Source organism: Myotis yumanensis, unplaced genomic scaffold (assembly GCF_028538775.1).
Source record: "Myotis yumanensis isolate MYYU_CA2020_CCGP unplaced genomic scaffold, mMyoYum1.0.hap1 SCAF_12, whole genome shotgun sequence".
Taxonomy (NCBI): domain Eukaryota; kingdom Metazoa; phylum Chordata; class Mammalia; order Chiroptera; family Vespertilionidae; genus Myotis; species Myotis yumanensis.
Genome location: NW_027223763.1, coordinates 17,983,951 through 18,003,705, shown reverse-complemented (window position 1 = coordinate 18,003,705; position 19,755 = coordinate 17,983,951). Strand labels below are relative to the sequence as shown.

The following is a 19,755-nucleotide window of genomic DNA, read 5'->3' as shown; positions in this document are numbered from 1 at the left end:
TTAAGGATACAGGAAGCAGTATCGAGTATGGCATCAATATAATATGGCTGTATATGTTTTTAAGCATGTAGATACACCATAGCCAGCTTCTACCGAGCTTTAGCCACATGCCTTGCACTCATCAGATATACCTTCTCATGTAGTTCTTGCAATAACCATATGAGGTAGACACTCCTGCTATCTCTATTTTACAAATGAGGAAACTGAGGTTCAGAGAGCTCAAGAAGCTTTTCTGGGCAATACAACTAATAAGTGGCGGGGCTGAGTTCCAAATATAGATCCATCCGAATGCCTCCAGAAGCCTCCATACTGAGCCGCAAGGCGACAGTGCCATCGAAAACTATGCACTGGGTGGAAACATGTCAACATGATGGTGGTCAAACGCAGGGCGACTTTGGAATTCTTATTGAAATTTTTCTGGATATGATAGAACATTGACATCAGATGTGATTTACTTTGATAATCAAGAACAAATTAGTGAATAGTTCATAAATGTCTCATGCAGCCTCTGTGACCCGGAGCCAGGAGGCCTAGTCCCTTGCCCATGGGACAACCATGATTATCACAAGGAGATCCTTCGTGTGGCATGGGAGCCCCTTTCCTTTCCTTGCACTTGAGGTGGAGCAGTCTCCTCATGGCGTGGAGGTCTTTTGAAGTTCCTCGGGTTTTCTCTAAAGAATGTTAATTATGTATGCCCCACCTTCCGCCCCCACCAGAAAAAGCACCCCAAAAACTCCACTGATTCCAAACATTCTATACTTAACTAGAAGTTTTAAAATAACAGTGTCCAGATGTGATCAGAAAATATATCTGGGCGGGGGGGGGGAAACCTTGAAAGAAGAACTATAAAATACTATGCATGGCAAAGTGCATAATTCATTCTTCTACATAAGCTGAAATAAAGATTCTTAAAGGCTGCTGGGAGAAGATATAGCAGAATTCCTAGTGCTGTGTACATGCATTGTTAATACTATGACACCTTTATAGTTGAAAGATAAAATAACTTCTTTCTAAAACATAATCCAAGGTATGGGTAATAAAATGTTTAAATTTCTTAAACTCGGGGGCGGAGGCAGGGCCATAAGCTTGAAAAAGACCAAGAAAAACTATGCTAGAGGTCATTCTAGATAGAGTCGGTCGGTATATTAGATAGTCAAGCCCCACAGAAATGCTTTCACTGAGCTGCACTTGGCCGCAGGCCACCAGCCTCCCCGGAGAAGTGTTAGACGCTGTGACCTATGGGACACGGCCCTGCATGAGCCAAACGCTGGGAGTTGTTCAGTACATCACACCATGTGGCTATCACAGGTGAAAAAGGTCTCTTTGGACTCAGTACTCAGAGGAGCTATTCCTCCTGATCCTACCTTATGGCCAAAATTCATGAACCTAATTGTGTTTACGTCTGCATTAACCACTATAAAGCATACTTTCATGTGACTCTATGTCACTTTCTTACATTTATTTTCCCCTTTCCCTCCTTTTCTTGCTTATTTTGAATTCAACTTTGTCCTCTGAACTGTGTGCATCTTTTTAAGCTGCCTTAAATCCCTTTTTTTTTTACACAACGTTGAGTATAAATAAACACAGGCACATACTCTGCACATGCCTGTAAAACGATTTCAGTAATATTGCTACTTGGATATAAAAAATACCCAACAAGAATGGAACCAGCATGTCTCTTACAGACCAACAACGAGAAAATACATTTTCATTCCTATTTTAACAGTGAAATCCAAACAGTCTAAGGTCTGTCACCCACAGGCCATTCAGCAGACACTCAGATTTCAACCTGATCCCAGCAGCGTTGCTGGCTATCTGCAGGGTCACCATTATATCATGATTATGTTTTCATGCCACTGTGCTCAGGAAGTAAGCAGCCGGGGGTATCGACTTCTGGCTGTCCTCACCAAAGGGATTGTCAGGTTCGAGATGTGAGAGTTTAAGAGCAAGCAGAGTGGGTGGAGAAGGTGCAAGCAAAGGGATAAGTCAAGAGACAGGAGAATCAGAAAAGAGTAATGTCTCAGTAGCCAAAGGAAGAGAAAAACTCAAGAAGGAAGTGTTATGTGATTCGTTCTTTAAGGAAAGACAAATATTCTGGGGCAAATTATTTAAAAACAATAAATGTAGCTTTAAATACATAATACTCCATCCTTTAGTCTTCTATCTAACAACATTTCTTTTAAAATGGTGCTTTTCAAAAGCTATCTTTTTCCAACTGTACTCAAAACACACCTGACCCCCAATGAATCACACCCTTATGTGTGGGAAGAACCTATAACTTGCTTCTAACAAATAGAATATCGCAATGGTTATAGGACATCATTCCCTTGATTAGGTTCTGTTAAATGGCAAAAGTGAAGGAATTTTGCAGCTGTAATTAAATTGACTTTAAATTGATCAAAAAGATTATCCTCGGTCAGTTGGACCTAATCAAGGAAGCTCTTTTAAACAGATTCTAGAGGCCAGAGACTGGAAGGCACAGATACCAGATTCATCTTCTCTCATTCTCTCCCTCTCTCCCTCTCTCTCTCTCTCTCTCTCTCTCTCTCTCTCTCTCTCTGACTTTGAAGAAGCAAGATGCCATGAATTCCATCATCACAAGGAAATAAACTATGCCAACTACCTGAAAGATCTTGGAAGCAGATTCTTCCACAGACTAAGCTTCAGATGAGAATGCAGCCCAGTCAACACAATGGTTTCGGCTGGGTGAGGCCCTGAACAGAGCACCCTTGCAAGGACGGGGAATGTCCAGTCCTCGGGCCATATGAGGTCCTCGAAATCATCTGGTCTGGTCCTTCCAAGGCATTAGGGGTGAGTTCATTAAATGCGTGACCAAATATAGCAGGCTCATTTTTAAGTCAATAATTCTGTACGGCCCGAGAATGATGTTATAAATGTCCAAATGGCCCTTGGCAGAAAAAAGGTTCCCCACGCCTGAACGGGTGCGGGGATTGCTAACCTACTGAAACTGTGTGCTAGTCAATGAGTGTTTGACCATTGAGTTTGTGGTACTCTGTTATGCAGCATAGAAAACTAATACAGGGAGTCAACTTGCATGGGAATTGCCTTATAATATTAACTAAACAGGAAAAAAAATGGAATGGAAACTTCACACTCTTTTCTTTTTCGGGAGTTTCTATCATTTACTTTTTTTGGTAGCCCTCATGTTTATTTTCACATCCCTTTACTGAGGTATGACTGACACCAGACACTTTTCTTAAGAGCTTACATCATACTTAGCCAAGTTCTCCCACATTAAATGTTTCAGATTCTTAAACTAAAGCTGCTGCCACCATATCCATGATGCTTGGCTGTGTGAGAATTCAGTGCTTGCTACCCAAAGAAACTTGCCTCCAGGAGGCCAGAAACTTAGCCTGGCCAGCCTGTGACCGCCATGATTTTCTAGTCAGCCAACAGAGACACAAGCTACTACAGTGACTCAGCACACTCAAGTCAACGCCTTCAACCCCACAGTTACAAGACCATTTGTTCTCCCCTCACTTGCCATTTGGGCAAGAAAACCACCAACAAGCATGGGACAGCCAGCTTCCTGCAGGCCTGCAAGAAGGAGCAAAGGTTTCATCTCCATTCTGACACTGGGGTCAAAACATAGTCTAAGGCCAGGCTATTCTGCTGCGACTTGGGTCCATAATAGCATGTGCTGTGCTGAAAATTATACCCTGATGATGTATTTCCATGCCTCTGTGCCCAGAAAGCGGTTAGGCAGTAAAGACACTAGCATGGGTGAAAGGGTTAGGCCTGTGAACACTGGGGGAAAGGAGAAAAGGGGGAAGAGAGAGTTTGTCTCTCTTTTTACTGAGTTATCAAATTTTTCTGTCATTCAGAAATTGAACTTTAAAATTCTTGCATTACAGCCCTAGCTGGTTTGGCTCAGTGGATAGAGCGTCGGCCTGTGGCCTGAAGGGTCCAGGGTTCGATTCCAGTCAGGGGTACGTGCCCGGGTTGCGAGCTTGGTCCCCCGGTGGGGGGCATGCAGGAGGCAGCCAATCAATGATTCTCTCTCATCAGTGATGTTTCTATCTCTCTCTCCTCCCTTCTTCCCTGAATATAAATATGTGTATATAAATATAAATATAAATATATATATATTATTGATTTCAGAGAGGAAGGGAGAGGGAAAGAGAGATAGAAACATCAACCAAGAGAGAGAATCATTGATCAGTTGCCTCCTACACACCACACACTGGGGATTGAGCCCACAACCGGGGCATGTGCCCTGACCAGAAATCGAACCGTGACCTCCCGGTTCACAGGTTGACTCTCAACTCCTGAGCCACGCCTGCCAAGATTGAATGCAATTGATATGCAGTTCAAAGGTTGCTACGCATTTTCTCTTTTGAAATTATTTCTAACAAAGCATTGGCAATTTTTTTCACAGTGTTGTGATTCTTATACACTAGTTAAAACTACTATAACATTTAAGTGTATTGTACTAGACACAGGTGAAATAACCAATGTTCATTGCTCACAAAAATCAAAGAGAATGACACTCCTCTTTCCTTTTCTTTTCCTTTCCTTCCTCTTTCATTTTTAACTTTTGAAATGTTAAAGGCGGCAGCAGAGCAAGTGAGCAGCAAAGAGAATACCAATGATCATATTTTATCCTTTCTACTTTCCTTTCCACCTTCCTCTTTCATTTTAACTTTTAAAATATTAAAAAAGTAGCGATGTAGCAAGTAAGGAGCACTAACACTGAAATTACAAATGCTGGAGTGGGGTATGGGCTCTGGCAAATATTGAATTATCTTCAGCAATTTTATTAATCCCTTGAGCCTCAGTTTTGCCATCTTTAAAATGGGGGGGAAGTATCTACACTGTCATATTTACAGAATATATATACCTGTCATGAAAATGTTAAGAGATTATATATGTCTATGAAGATACCTTAGTATATATAAACCAAATGTTATAGGAATGCTAGGTACCTTTTTATTTTAATATTGATGCTTTCTCTCATAAACTGGCAAAGACAGATACTAAATTCTAAAAATTAATGGTTTGTTACTTTATTCCTATCAACAATTAAAATATTTAAAAGTAAATTACATAGTTGCTTTCCAAATAAACGGAAAAAAATAGTGTAAGTGCTTTTGTAACATTTATTAATGTCAGGCATTATGCTAAGGGGCACCATGTTTTATTTTATTTTCTCACATAAAATAAGACCTATTATTATCTCTAAGTTGCAGATGAGGCATCTGAAGTTTCAGGAAATTAAGCAACAAGTGGAAAACCCAGGTCATCAAAGCAAGTAGTCGAGTCCAGAACCCACAATTAGCCACTCGACTGCTTCGGATTATTTTCAGGGTTGACATGCCAAGAACAGTGGCAAATGAGATGTGGCCTGGGCAGGCCTTTGTTGCTTTAAGATAAAGAGTGCCCCTAATGAGTTGGGAGGTCCAGTGTGGAGGACATGCCCACCCACACCACGGGGAGACGGCCACAGATCAACACCCACAGATAAACCACATCACTGGCATATCATTTAGGCCGCCTACACTGGCAATGATGCTCCCTGGAGTCATGAACTGGAGACGGACAGCACAGCGACCGACCTATAGCTGGCCACCAAAGCATACAGGGCCACCAGGGTTCCATCTCGGTCTGCAAAGGGCCAGGAGCAGAAACAGACTCTGCTGTTGCTTGATGGAAACAGGGCAGAGAATGGCCCTGGACAAAGGGGAAGGAAACTAGATAGCTAGAACCAAGAAACAAATAAAAGCAGGAACTAGGAAACAAGAGAGTCAACTAGCCAGAAGAAAACAAAAATAAAACCGAAGTAAAGCCAGAAACCAGAAATACAATAGGGCCCTGGTCCCCAAACTGGGCCCTGAGGCACCTTAGGGTTCCACAGTGAATTTAAAGGAACACTGCTGAATTTTACATTTGAGAAAAGAGTCACACTCAACATCTGTCAGATGCCACGTGAACTACTAGCCTGAAGTAGTTCACAGTTTCAACATTAGATGGCATTGCATTCCTGTTGATGACGTCATGTCTTTGCAACATGTCTTTAGTGATAAAAATCGAGTATTGCATAAAACTCAGCGTGGAACAGGACACGAAGGCAGCAGGGCCAGTCAGAGTCCAAGTTTCGAGAAGTTGTGCAGTGCTCTTAATAACTGCTGTCAAGAAATAGCTAAACATATTTCTTCCAATCTATGTGTTTTTGTTTTATGAGACGGCTCCTAATTTATTAGGACCTATGTACTTATTAAATTGATTTAACCGCTTAATAAATGAAACCGTTAGGTATTTCTTTTGGCCTAAAGGCACTGGAAAAAATGACCAAGACAATAAAGCTCACTGAGAAACTATGGGGACCTTGGCATTAGGGATTGGAGTTGTCTAGGGAAGACAGAAAAGCGGGGGATCTCAGAAGTACGCTTTGTGTGTCCGTTTTCAGAGTCCTTCAGGATCCTTTGTCAGGGAAACACCATCCAGCCCAGGAAAAACCTGCCCCACTGAGTTTGGGAAGCCAGGTGGGTTCTCTTCGTCTGGCCCGCCCCTTCTGCTCACAATATAATGAAAGTCTAGAACAATGAAGATGAATCCAGCAGCTTTAGTTCTCAACATAGCAATGCGATCTTTCAATGCAAACACCACGTCATGTATTTTGTAATAGTCTCTACCACGTACTGACATGCCTGGGATCTTATCTTACTTAATCTTTTGAGGTCTTGCTGTTTCTGCCCTGCCTCTCATCTTGCAGACAAGGAAGTAGAAGCTCGGAGCGACTGAAAACATTTTCCACGTTGGCTCTGCAGGCATGCAGTAGGGGGGATTAGAATCCAGGCGCTTGGCACCTCAGAGGGAACACTTGGTCCCCCTTCTCTCCCTCTTCCCCCTGCTACAGTGTTCAGCTGCTAGGCCTTTAGGTTTCTAAAGAAATTAATATACATTAGACCTTTACATGGAATGAAGAACTTCAAGTAATATATATATATATATATATATATATATATATATATATATATATATTTAAATGGGACTAAATGCATTTCTATTTTTGTGTATTCTTAGTCTCTAAATCCTGGAAAAGTTTCTACCTCTTTTCTAGGTTTGCCAGTGTCTATCCTCATGAGTAAATATAATGTTAATGGTTACAACATGCACTTTTAAGATAAAAAAAGAAGCCATCCAATATTGACATGAATATAACTAAATATTCTCATTCCCTGATGGTAGGAGTATAAATTGGTACAAACTCTCTGGAGAACATTAGACAATAAGTGATCAAGATTCACAAAGTCCCAGTGAGGAAAGTAAAGATTCATATTAGATAATATTTATCGGAGTGTTATTTGTAACAGCAGAGAGAGACAGACAGAGAGACAGAGAACATAAGAACCTCAGTGCCCGGTGATTATATCATATTCCATCATTTGGATGTGCTGTGTTCTTTTTCTCCCTAACCTCACCTTCCTTTACCTTTCTCTCCTCATCCTCTCCCTTGCAAAGCAGGTGTGCAAACATACATGTGTGGGGCAATCACAGGTCCTCACCCACGTTTAAGTGGTACCAATAATGTGTCCATTTTCAAAAAGACATTAGAAATGAGCAAGAACAAGTTTAATGCCATGTAGGTTAAACCAAAGCCAGAGACTCCTTGCTGTTATTCTCAAGGTTTGTGTGACTGAAGTTAGACGACGAGATGCCAGCACACAGGTTCTGCTTCAGCAGCTGGGCTGGGGCCCAGGAATCAATCGGCTTGTATAACAAGCATCTCAGGTGATTCAGCTGCGGGTGGCCCTTGGACCACACTCGGAGAAACACTGAAGTAGTGAAGCCCTTGATGGCACTGATGAGCAAATTGTTGTAAAGGTTAAGTACATTGCCCAAAGTCATCCCAACCAGTAAGTGGCAAATCAGGAATTAGAACATAGTTGATGCCTTTGCAACCACAATATGTCACATTTCTTGCTTAGCATTCCAAACCTTTTTTAAATTACTACTTTATCAGCTGCAGCTACAAAAACAGTCATAGCTTATATTTATGTGACACTTCCTGTAAAAATAGCTTTCACAATCGTTATCATTTATGATCTTCACACAAATTACATTGCAGCATCTATATTTGGCATATGGTAAAACTGAAATTCAGAGATTAAGGTTCTTGCATAAAATTTTATATCAGCCCTGGCCAGTGTGGCTCAGTTGGTTGAATGTCGCCCCATGCACCCAAAGGTCACTGTTTCGATTCCTGGTCAGGGCACATACCCAGGTTGTGGGTTTGATTCCCAGTAGGGGTGAAATGGGAGGCAGCTAATTGATGGTTCTCTCACACATAGATGTTTCTCTCTTCCTCTCTGTGTAAAATCAATTAAAATATATTTTAAAAATATTTTATATCATATAAATTTGGGGCAAAGTAGTAGAACTAATGTGTCTTGATGTCTAGTAAGCACTCAGCTGTTAACAGTATTATCCTTATTTTTTTAGAAACTCTCATAATCATAAGTATTGACCCAGGAAAAGTTAAAATTTGGTAGATAAAAGTAACTTAAAATAAGATTAATGCTCAAACTGTACATAGTAAGAGTTATTACATTTTTTTTTAAAAAATCAAGTATTTGCAATAAAATGTAGCTATAAAATAAGGCAAAAGGAAAAATGAAAACTCACAATGGTAAACAATTTTATGTATTCAGAAAAAAACTAATGGATAAATGAAGCATTCATTTTACAATCTTTACAAAAACATTTGAGCCTCATAAAAAATTTTGGTTAAATTAAATTTGAAAAATGTTGCAAACTAGAAATGTTTTAATGGTCATATAGTAAATTGTTGAAAGGATGAAGGTAGATACCTTCTCAACAAAAATTGAATGTTATTCTACTTCTGACTTTAATATCTATATTCATAAAGATATTACTTTATATCTTCAAAGTCTAATCAAAACAATGAGTCAAAATAACCCATAACCAAAATAAGCTACATATTAATAAGGCTAATAAGGCTACATACAACATTATTAAGTAAACTTGTCATTCAATAATGGCTGAAGGGCAACACATTGAACATATAATGTAACAGCAGTAAATCATTTATTATGTAATGTATTATAGACATATCAATAAATAGAAATGAATTTTCCAATTGTTTCTCATTATTTCTGTTCCTGTTTCTAATGTCATTTAAATGTATGCATGCTTTAGAGACAGATTTCTTGCCTTTAAAGTGGTAGAACCAATTCAGATTGAACTAAAATATTAAGAAATTCCATTATAAAATAATATCAATCTTACTATCTTAGCAATAGCAATGTAATAATTTATACTACAGTTAAACTTACTATCCAAATTTGGTTTCTATAGCATTGTCTTCCATTCTAAATAAGTTGTCCTTACATTGGTAGTTTGTAAGTATGCTGGAATACATGCCTTAGAAATCGTGTTTTTTTTAACAAAAACATCTCCCTCCCTCCCCAGGACATTAGAATTTGCCAAATTAAATAGAGCTAGTGCTCTAATCTCTACAACTGCTGTTTATTTGATCATTATATATGTGCTCTGTAGGCTGTCCAAATACAACCGCTCCTGAAACCCAATTCCAGCTCCTCGATTTATAGCTCAGCTTTTCCCTTTGGGCTGGAGCAATATACCAAGAAGCATTCCCGGACACCACGTGCTCAGTGAGGTTAGTAAAGCAAAGCCTCCAGCAGAACATGGCGAATCACTCGCTGGCTACGGCAAAAGCTTGTCAGCTTTCCAGTTCATCAGTCTCCTGTGCAGGTCCTGGAAGCCTGGGCTCCTACGGACTATCTTCTCTTTCCCCCAAAGAAAGGAAAATAACGCGAGCAAATGAACTCAGACCTGCCACATGAAGGGGAGCTTTTTCAAGTGCAGAAATACCTGTTTAGAATGAACTCATGGAAAACCCTACTTAAAATGCAGCGTTCTTTGTGTCAACAAAAGTCAACCAGGGCAGGATAAATAGGTGAAGCCATGAATTTCCAGTCTCCCGATGCCAGATTAAATCCCACTTCTTCAAAAAGACCCTGTTACTGCTGTGTCACCCTCCTAGAATGTCCTATTTGCTTTGGATCATTACAACAACCCCTCTATTGGTGGAGGAGTCCTGCCAGTGTTTAAGTAAAGCCATGACCACATTCAGTCTAGACACTATCATCTTCACTAAAACACATGAATAGAAAGTAGCTTCTCAGAGGCACAGGCTGTAGTTAGACCTCAAAAAAAAAAAAAAAAAAGTCACAGGCAGAAACACAAGGAAAAATCCTTGTTTATATGGAAAAACAGATTTTATTAAAATGTTTTCAAAGAGCACAACAAAGAACATGTATAAGGAGATAATTCCGTTTTGAACCAGAGGTATACAACATTCCCTATTCATACACACACATAATTTCTGAGAAACAAATATAAGGTTCTATAAACTAGAACTTTCCCCTTATTTTTCTCCAGGCAACTCGAAATGAAAAATCAGAAACATTAAATAGGTGAAACTCCTTATGTACTTAAATCGATCCCCAGGATATTATGAAAACCTATAAGACAAATCTACTTAGAGAGTTGATTATCATCTAAAATGCTTCATTGACATTAAATGTCATGTGTGCTGGGGTTGCCAGATAAAATATATGATGCCCAGTTAAATGTGATTTTATGATAATAAATGGATAGTTTTGTTAGTATATTTATGTCCCATGTAATTATTTTTATTTGCTAAATTTGGCAATGTGTGTGTGTGTGTGTGTGTGTGTGTGTGTGTGTGCTTATAGTAAGTGTAGGAGGTCAACATTTCCTGGCAACGACATCTCCATGATATACAATGTCTCTATAGAACTTTTCTTACTTTCCATGGGAGTTCATTTGCCCATGTAGAAATTCATCGCTTTCATTATAGGTCGGTAACCGTTCAAATTCATTTACTTTATAACCAGCTTGATTATGGGAATCTGCTAACTATGGTCAATTCAAAAAAATGAATGTATTATACCAGTGTAAAATGCAGGCAAAAATATTATAAGCACAATATTACCTTAAAATTATACAAACCTCCCCTCCCACTCCCAGCAATCTACAAGAGATATTGCAAGCCCAAGAGAACTACTATCATATCTAAGTGACATGTTAATTGCAATATAAGGAAGTAATTGAATACTGAATGCAATTCAGAGTGCAAAGGGTATCTAATAGAAATCATTTATTGCCCTGGGTTTACATGGCAAACTCCTACACATCATTTAAGACAACACCTTCAGAATGAAGGCCTTGCTGGCATTGCCAAAACAGAAGGCAGCACTCCCATGACACCTTGCATGTTTTACCATACTGTATGTATGTATGTATATATGTATGTATGTATGTATTTAAATGATCTATCACGATCTACTAAAATGAGAACTCCTTCAGAACAAGGTCCATGTGTTCACTGATCTTTGCATCCCTACTCCTTAACAGAGGGTTTAGTAGATATCCAATCCCTGTTTGTTGACAAAATAACTATTATTAACAGGCTCACACTGGAACTTAGCCTTAAAAATGCCCTCGACGGGCAAGATGTGGAACTGTCTTATGACTACCTTTTAACAAATACTTATTTGAATGAGACTCATTATTAAATCACATTGAATATCAGGCTACACAAGTATATTTCTATTGTTAGTAGGGAACTTGTAAAACTCCACCCAGAATAAAAGGTACATGTCATTTATTCATTCAAAAAACATCTGGAGTATGCCAAGGACGGGGCCTTGTTATCAGTGCTGGGAAGTAAGATAAAGGCCGGTGACCATGCAGCGTCCATAACAATACTCCAAAGAGATTCACGAAGTAGCAGTGAGAAAGTAGGAGTTAAATATCCTTTTCCTCCTAGGTGAACAGTGATGAAGCCCAGAATAAAGGAATCACTAGTGGTCACACTGTAAGTTGGGACCAGCTGAACAACAGCAATAAGGACTCATGACCCATCTATTTGCCATTTCTTCCATTTATAACAGAAATGGCCCTTCACTGAGGATCAAAAGGAAACAGAATGATGCCCTAGATCAGCAGTTCTCAACCTGTGGGTCGCAACCCCTTTGGGGTTTCAATGACCCTTTCACAGGGGTGGCCTAAGACCATCGGAAAACACATATATAATTACATATTGTTTTTGTGATTAATCACTATGCTTTACTTATGTTCAATTTGTAACAATGAAAATACATCCTGCATATCAGATATTTACATTATGATTCATAACAGTAGCACAATTACAGTTATGAAGTAGCAATGAAAATAATTTTATGGTTGGGGGTCACCACAACATGAGGAACTGTATTAAAGGGTCACGGCATTAGGAAGGTTGAGAACCACTGCCCTAGATAATGACTGGGCTGCTAGCTGTGTCCTAAGCCTTGCATGTCCATGTGAAGGAGTGATGACCCTTTCTAACAGATACCGACAAAGTGGCCTGTTGCATTTTAATGGTCAACACCACTTAATCATGTCCAGGGAGTTACCAGGCCAAAAAGCGATTCCTTGTGGTGCTGCTAGAAATTTTCATACACAGGGCTGAGGCTCCACAAATAAGATGCCAGCAACTCTGCAGTACTGATGTATCTTTGGAAAAGCAAAGGTCACTCAGAATAAAATTTACAGCCTGTTATTAGAGACAACAGCTGCTAAAACACACTTTATACCATGTCACAGAAATGAAGCACCATCTCAACCACCAAATTCACTATTTATGTATGTGGGCAGGTGGGTGCGTGTGGGCACATCAGAAAGAGAAAGAAAGAAATGAGTGGGGGAGGGAATGTGGGTGTGTCAGAAAAAGAAAGAAAGAAGGGGAGGAAAGTAAAAGGAGTGATCATACTTGCTACCATTTAGTAAGTGTATTTTATTAGCCAGATCCCTCCCGTGTGGTTTACATGAATCAGCTCATCTGATGCTCCCAATCACTTGATGAGAAAGGTTTTACCATCCTTATTTTATTAATTCTGAAACTGAGACTCAGCAGAGAGATAAAGTCATTGCCTCACGGTTATGAAACTAACAAGTGAGGAGTCAAAATTCCAATCCCAAGCCCTGACCTATTCTATTCCAAATCTAAGCTCTCAAGTCCTAAGCAACAGTGATTACCAGTGGTCACCACAACTCATTCAAGGAATCTTTGCATCCCTCGGGACCTTGAATGATAAGATCAAATGACTGTGCAGCACAGTCTCAGCTAGACAAGGTCTGAATCGTTCTCATCAGACCTAAAATAAGGAAGAGCTTCATGTGCTGGCAGCTCTGTCCACACCTCAAAAGGAACTCTTTTAGGTTAATGTGGTATTTTTTATTTGTGTTTATGTTTTAAAGTTCCTTTTGAGTGAAAATATTTGAATAAAGTGGAGCAACAAAAGGGTATAAAGAGCTGGTATTTGAAACTTGTTTTCTCTCTTGACGGGCCCAAGATTTGGGGTCTGGGCAGCACTATGGGGCTTCCACGGGGTGTCTCTCCTGACCACACCCACGGTGCCAAGCCAGCGCTGGCCAAACAATCGAAGCTCTCATGAATATTCTCTCGGGCTCTTCCTCAAAGAGGCCTTCAGTGAGAATCCACAGGGACCTGAGGGGACTCGGGGTAGCTTGGGTTCCTCTTCAGATCAACAGGATGTGCCGCTGGTCACCTGTGGCCAGGGAATAAGAGAGTCTTGTACCCACTCCCTTCCCCCAGCAACAGGACCAACTGGGAAGCCCTCCCTTCCTGGCACGTGGCTCCCTGCTGCAGAGTAAAGCAAGAAATTCATTTCTTTGAGACTATCCTCTGTAAATGTGTGCCACTACCTTGAGTAGGGGATATACGGCTAATGCTAATTATTAAAGAAGCGGATGTGGAGAAACGTCAGTCCCTTGCTTTTATTCCAATTCCATGGATGTTGTCCACTAGAAAATTCTACATGGCTGATCCACAGTAGCTGGGCCCTTGACATTTTATTTATGGAGTAATACAGAAAACTCAAAATAATCTTAAAAAGCAAACTGGCCAATTTCATCCTACAGATGAAGGTACAGAGAAATTAATGCATCGAGAATGTAATTGCCCTAAATCACCCATTTAATGGAAGAGTCAGGAGTAGATCCCAGAGGCATTCTGCTTCAGTGAAAATGAATGAGAACGAACACACACACACACACACACACACACACACACACACACACTGGGTAAAACAAACAATAAAAAAAAAGATAAGTGGGAAACAAATACAACACTGCTATGAAGAAAGCTAACAGGATACTAATATACACTGAGTGGCCAGATTATTATGACCGTCCAGATTATTACGACCACCCCATCAGTACAATGAAGTGAATTAGTTATGCAAATAATAATAATAATAAAACCTTGAGATTATTTGCTTAGGAAGTTTTCAATATTCAGTATTTTTGGAAGTGTCAATGAAATACTGATGGGGTGGTCGTAATAATCTGGCCACTCAGTGTATGTGAAAACTACACAATGTGCAAGTAATTCAGTTTCTGATGACTTTTGTCAAAGATCCATTACAGAGATTACCAATTGGTTATAATGAGGCCAAAGTCAGGGGGACCTTTTCTGCGGGAGCCAGGTACCGCAACAGCCAGTGTTTACACCTAATCCCGGCTACCCCCGTCGATACATGTTCATGCTCAAAGAAGGAAGTGTGATCGGACTGAACAAGGTGGATGCATAGGCAGTAAGAATAGCGCCCCCGGGAAGAAAGCAAACCTGGGTCTCGGCTTGGGCCACCAATTAAAAACTCAGTCCTAAATTTCTCAACCAACTTGGAAACTTCAGTCTCTTTATTTGTAAGATAAATGAGTTACATGGTGTGCTTTTAAGTGCCCTTTCAGCTCCAAAATTCAAAATCTAGAAAGAACCTTGCTTTTTTTTAAAAAAAAAAAAAAAGGAAGTTCTTCCCTAACCAGTTTGGATCAGTGGATAGAGCATTGGCCTGCAGACTGAAGGGTCCCAGGTTCGATTCTGGTCGAGGGCATGCACCTTGGTTGCGGGCACATCCCCAGTAGGGGGTGTGCAGGAGGCAGCTGATCGATGTTTCAACCTCTCTATCCCTCTCCCTTCCTCTCTGTAAAAAATCAATAAAATATATATTTTTTTAAAAATGGAAGTTCTTCTTTACCAGCTTTACACAATGGAACAAGTCCAGTGTTGAACTCTGCATTTAAAATGACAAAAGAAAACCTAGAAAGGATATTAATAAACTAACAAGAGGAAAGCAGAACCTGCAGGGAGGGTGACACACTCTGGGTTGACCAGACCATTCTTGGTGTATGCCTGTTTTCCCATGCCCTAACCACTTAACGCCTGTTTTCCTTAAATAAACGTGTCTCGGTTTGGATGATAAATTACATGGTTAATCCTATAAGGAATTGCTGCCATTTATCTTGGGGGAATCAATCCTTCAGCATCTCTGAGCACAAACCCTTTATTGTGTTATGAAGACGTTGCTCTCTCTCCAGTCAAAACACAGTGGGACGTACCTACTCTTTGCTGATCACACCTGACTACTTTCAGTTCCTCAAAGGTAAGGACCTTTGCTCCTGCTCCTGCTTAGCTTCTCCTCCATCCCCACCCACACGATGGCAAGCTCCTCCACAATCAGGAAGACTAAGCTGAGTACTGCCTCCTGTGGGAGGTCCTCTCTTCCCTCTACTCGGGATTCTCTACCCAGACCTCTACTGCCACCTGGGCCCGACTGTCCTGCCACTCTCCTAGTCTCCTCTCCTACACGATAAGCTCTGTAAAGAATGGGGTGTATCACTCACCTTTTCATCCCTTAGCATTCAATCAGCACTCAACAACACGTCTGATGAATGAAATAGACAAGTACCGAAGGATTTGCTAGCAGGATACTGGCCAAGGTATCTTTCATCAGAGTGAACAAGAAAACAATGGACTTGAACTCATCTGGCCCCATCACTAGTACCACGACCAGTAAGTCCCTTGTATGGTATGTTCCTGTGATGGAAGGTCACGGCCTACAACAATCCTGCAGCTGAATTCCAGTTCTGCTACTGAGAAAAGTGGTCTTGGATAAGTCACGCACCCTATCTGAACTCAGTTCCTTCGGTCTGACACGGGAGAAAGACAACTGTCCTTGGTGCAATGGTATAAACAAGTGCATGAAGAGTAGGGCCCAGAGAATGTAGGTAATAAGGGATAATTTAGCTCCGGTGGCGATCATTTCCAGCCAGAACAGATCAAACTAGAAAAAGAGTGTAATAAGCCCCACAGAATCATAAGCCCCACCTGGATTTATGTTGCTTTATGTCCCTCACTCTGTCCCAGGGCTCAGAGGCAAACCCCTGCACACTGTCACCATGACTGTCTCTTTCTAAATCCTGGGTTTCCTCTTCTAATTACCCCCAATAGAAGTGTCGTCACAAGGAATAGAGCAGGAAAGGCTGGGACCTACAAGTCAAGACAGACTGTGGTCAAATAAGGAAGAACTTGCCTGCCACTCTGATTCAACTGTGTAACAAACTCAGAAGGAATTCTTGGTAAAATGTCAAGTAGGGAGACTTCGAGCCCGGGGAAGGATTACATGACCTCATGCTGGGATAATAAACCCTCGAGTGAACTATACCTGTAACAAAACACTCACTCAATCATCAGCAGACGGTTATGGTGCCGCGACTGCAAACAGTGGGGCAGGGCTGATAAAAACGCGAGTCCTGAGCGTCACCTGAGCGTCATCATTGGAAACAAAAGGCAGAAAGGAATGCTCCTTCAAGCTTTCTTCCACCCAGGCAACAAAGCCCAGGCAGCTAGGCAGTATCAACAGAAACAAATGGGGCCACAATGTTTCAATTTAATAGCACGGCGCTGTTCAAACTTCATAACAGAACACAGCACAGTGCGGATGATTGTTCTTATTATGGAGATACAGGCTAGCATGGGCTCTGGAACAGAGAGGGCCTGACGGGAACTCCAGCTCCTGTACTTACCTAGCGGTGTGACCTTGTGCAAGTTACCTAACATCTCTGTCCCTAAGTTTTCACCTCTCAAAGAGGAAGATAACAAGTACATAATGGTACCTACACTCCACAGGGCTGCTATGACAAATACTAATTTCTATGGTAGACCAGTACTGGGCAAAGGATTAATGCTACATAAGAGCTTGACAGCCCAGCCGGCATGGCTCAGTGGTTGAGCGTCGACTTCTGAACCTGGAGGTCACAGTTTGATTCCTGGTCAGGGCACATGTGTGGGGCGTGCAGGAGGCAGCCCATCAATGATTCTCTCTCATCATTGATGTTTCTATCTCTCTCTCCCTCTCCCTTCCTCTCTGCAATGAGGTTATAAAATAAATAAATAAATAAATAAATAAATAAGAGTTTGACACATACAAGTATTAAAATCCAGTGCTCACTCAAAAGTTGCTTACATACAACCTTATGCTTAGAAACTGATACAGGTATTGCCACCATAAATCTCAAAGGCGCCTATATTTTATGCTGACTCCCAGGAATTTGACTTGTTGACCAACAAATCCTCTTCCTGATCATGAGGACTGAACAACCCAGAGGTCACTTTAACATAATGAATCAGAAACTGAAGGTTCTCTACACAATTAATCCAACTATAATCATCCCCCAAATAAAGGAAAGTAAGATAAACATATTATTTGCTGAGCATCCACGTGGCCAGTCGCTTTGCAAGCTGTTGCGTTTTGATTGGAAGATAACGTGGAGAAAATGGGCAACACATCTTTGCAATCCCTGCCTATTATCACAAAGCTGACAAACTGGCAGGGGAGATGGATATTAAAAATAAAATGTGCACCAAAAACCCCATTGTCAATAAACTAATTTACAATAAAAAGAGCTTCAAGTAGACTAGAATTCTTGTTCCTACAAGACCATCCCTTCTCTTCCGTGCAGTCGTGACTACGCAGAATTCAGGCAGCAGAGTACATTGTGTGAATGGTTTCAGGCGTCACCTTGACAAGTATCTGCATAGGATGTGAATTCCCTATCCTAAGCTTGCTAACCACCCGCCCCACTCATTCTCCCGTTCTTACTGCTTTCCTCAAAAAGGCTACAGTTCATTTATTTAATTTCTCTATCCTATGTTACAGTCACATACACATAAAACTTCTTCTATTACATACCTACTGAAATAATGCTATTTCCCCAGAGGTTGTCACCTGTATTTGATATCTGTAGAGTCTACAAGCTTAAACTTCAGAGGGCAACATTACTTTTGTTATGTTTAAGTTTGGGGTTGGTGTGCCGGGGTGGAAGGGGCATGTGGGGCAGATAGACACTGAAACTATTGCCTCATAAACCCTCCAAATCATTCTCATTTAACCTACAAAGCAACCCATGAGACACAAAAGTTAATGTACATGAGTCTTGAAGCATACTGCATACCTGAATTTGTTAGGCATTACACAAAGCTCAAAATCATAACAAGAACTTGGCAGGTTCATACTCCAAGTTCAATAGTCCTTTTCTGCTAGAGGCTCTATGAACTGTGAGTAGCAGCACTTGAGGAAAAGTGGCCCCCATAAGATGTGTTTCATCTATCCTGGAAAAAATGTCCTCGTGGCACAGGTATGCTCAAGTTCTCAAGGTTTTTGGTGACAATTAACATATAGGGAAACCATTTTTGTACTTCTACTAAGCTTTGTTGGAAGGAATAAGATAATCTCATATCTGAGGGGCTGGAGTCCCCAGTGGGAATATTATCTGTGTCCAGTTAGTTACAGATAGGAGTTTAGTTGTGTCAGCAACTCCCAGGTCTCATCCTTATCCTTAAGGTCCACATGAGGGTCTCAATCAGCAAACTCAGCTATGACCTCCACAATGCATTTGCCCTAATCAAAATAAATGGGACCAAGGCCTCAACCAGAATGCTAGTTTACTCTGTGATGATGAGGGCTCTAGCTCTTCCCAAGGACTAAATGAATGTAAGTCCTGGAGTTTCAGAGGAGCCTCGCAATCCCAGGTCACATTCATTCAACAAGGCTTTAGAAATTGGCCCAAAGAGCATTAGAGGAACTTTCCACTGAATTTCCATGGGGAAAACTGAAATGCTAAAAGATATTTTTAAAAACGTGATCAAACACTATTCTGAATATAGTCTATGGAGAAAATGTGATCCAATAGGGTAATTAGTTAAACGAATTCTCACTGGGTGAACTTTTAAATGACGCACTCTGAGCTCCAAGAGAAACGTTCTGTGTGTATCCTTTCTGTGGGTAAATCTCCAGGGGTCAGAAGAGGACCTGGAACTTAGATGTTCTTTAATTCCCTGAGTACTTAAATGAAGAAATAAAAATATTCCTCCTGGTCATCACCATGAATTCTTCATCCAGGAAAAACAATAGTTATTTAAAGGCAAAAGTTATTTGCGTATACATAGAAGAATAAAAACTTGCTCCTCACCTTAAAATATAAATTAACTTCTACTACTACAAATAGAAAATTAATGGGGAAAACACTAATTTTTCATAGAGATGAAGAATGCTATTAATTCAAATCCATTTTATGCAGTAAATCTATACAAAACCTTGATATACTACCTACATGTGTGTAGTGACAATTACAGAATGTGAAATATAACTTATTTATAAACAGATTAATAAACACAGCTAACTACGGAAGCATATTCATATTACATAATAAACACTTTCTATCTGAAAACACTTTCATAGAGACCACAAGGCAAAAATTCCACAACTGGGCTACAGGAAAACCTGCAAAGCTAGAATTTTCAACACTTGATAGCCAAAC

At 40.5% G+C, this 19,755-nt stretch overlaps 1 protein-coding gene across 5 annotated transcripts in view; it reads right to left on the bottom strand.

Annotated features, from left to right (window-relative positions):
- Window positions 1–19,755, bottom strand: part of LPAR1 (lysophosphatidic acid receptor 1) — a 199,324-nt gene that overhangs the window by 30,636 nt on the left and 148,933 nt on the right. The window lies entirely within an intron of this gene.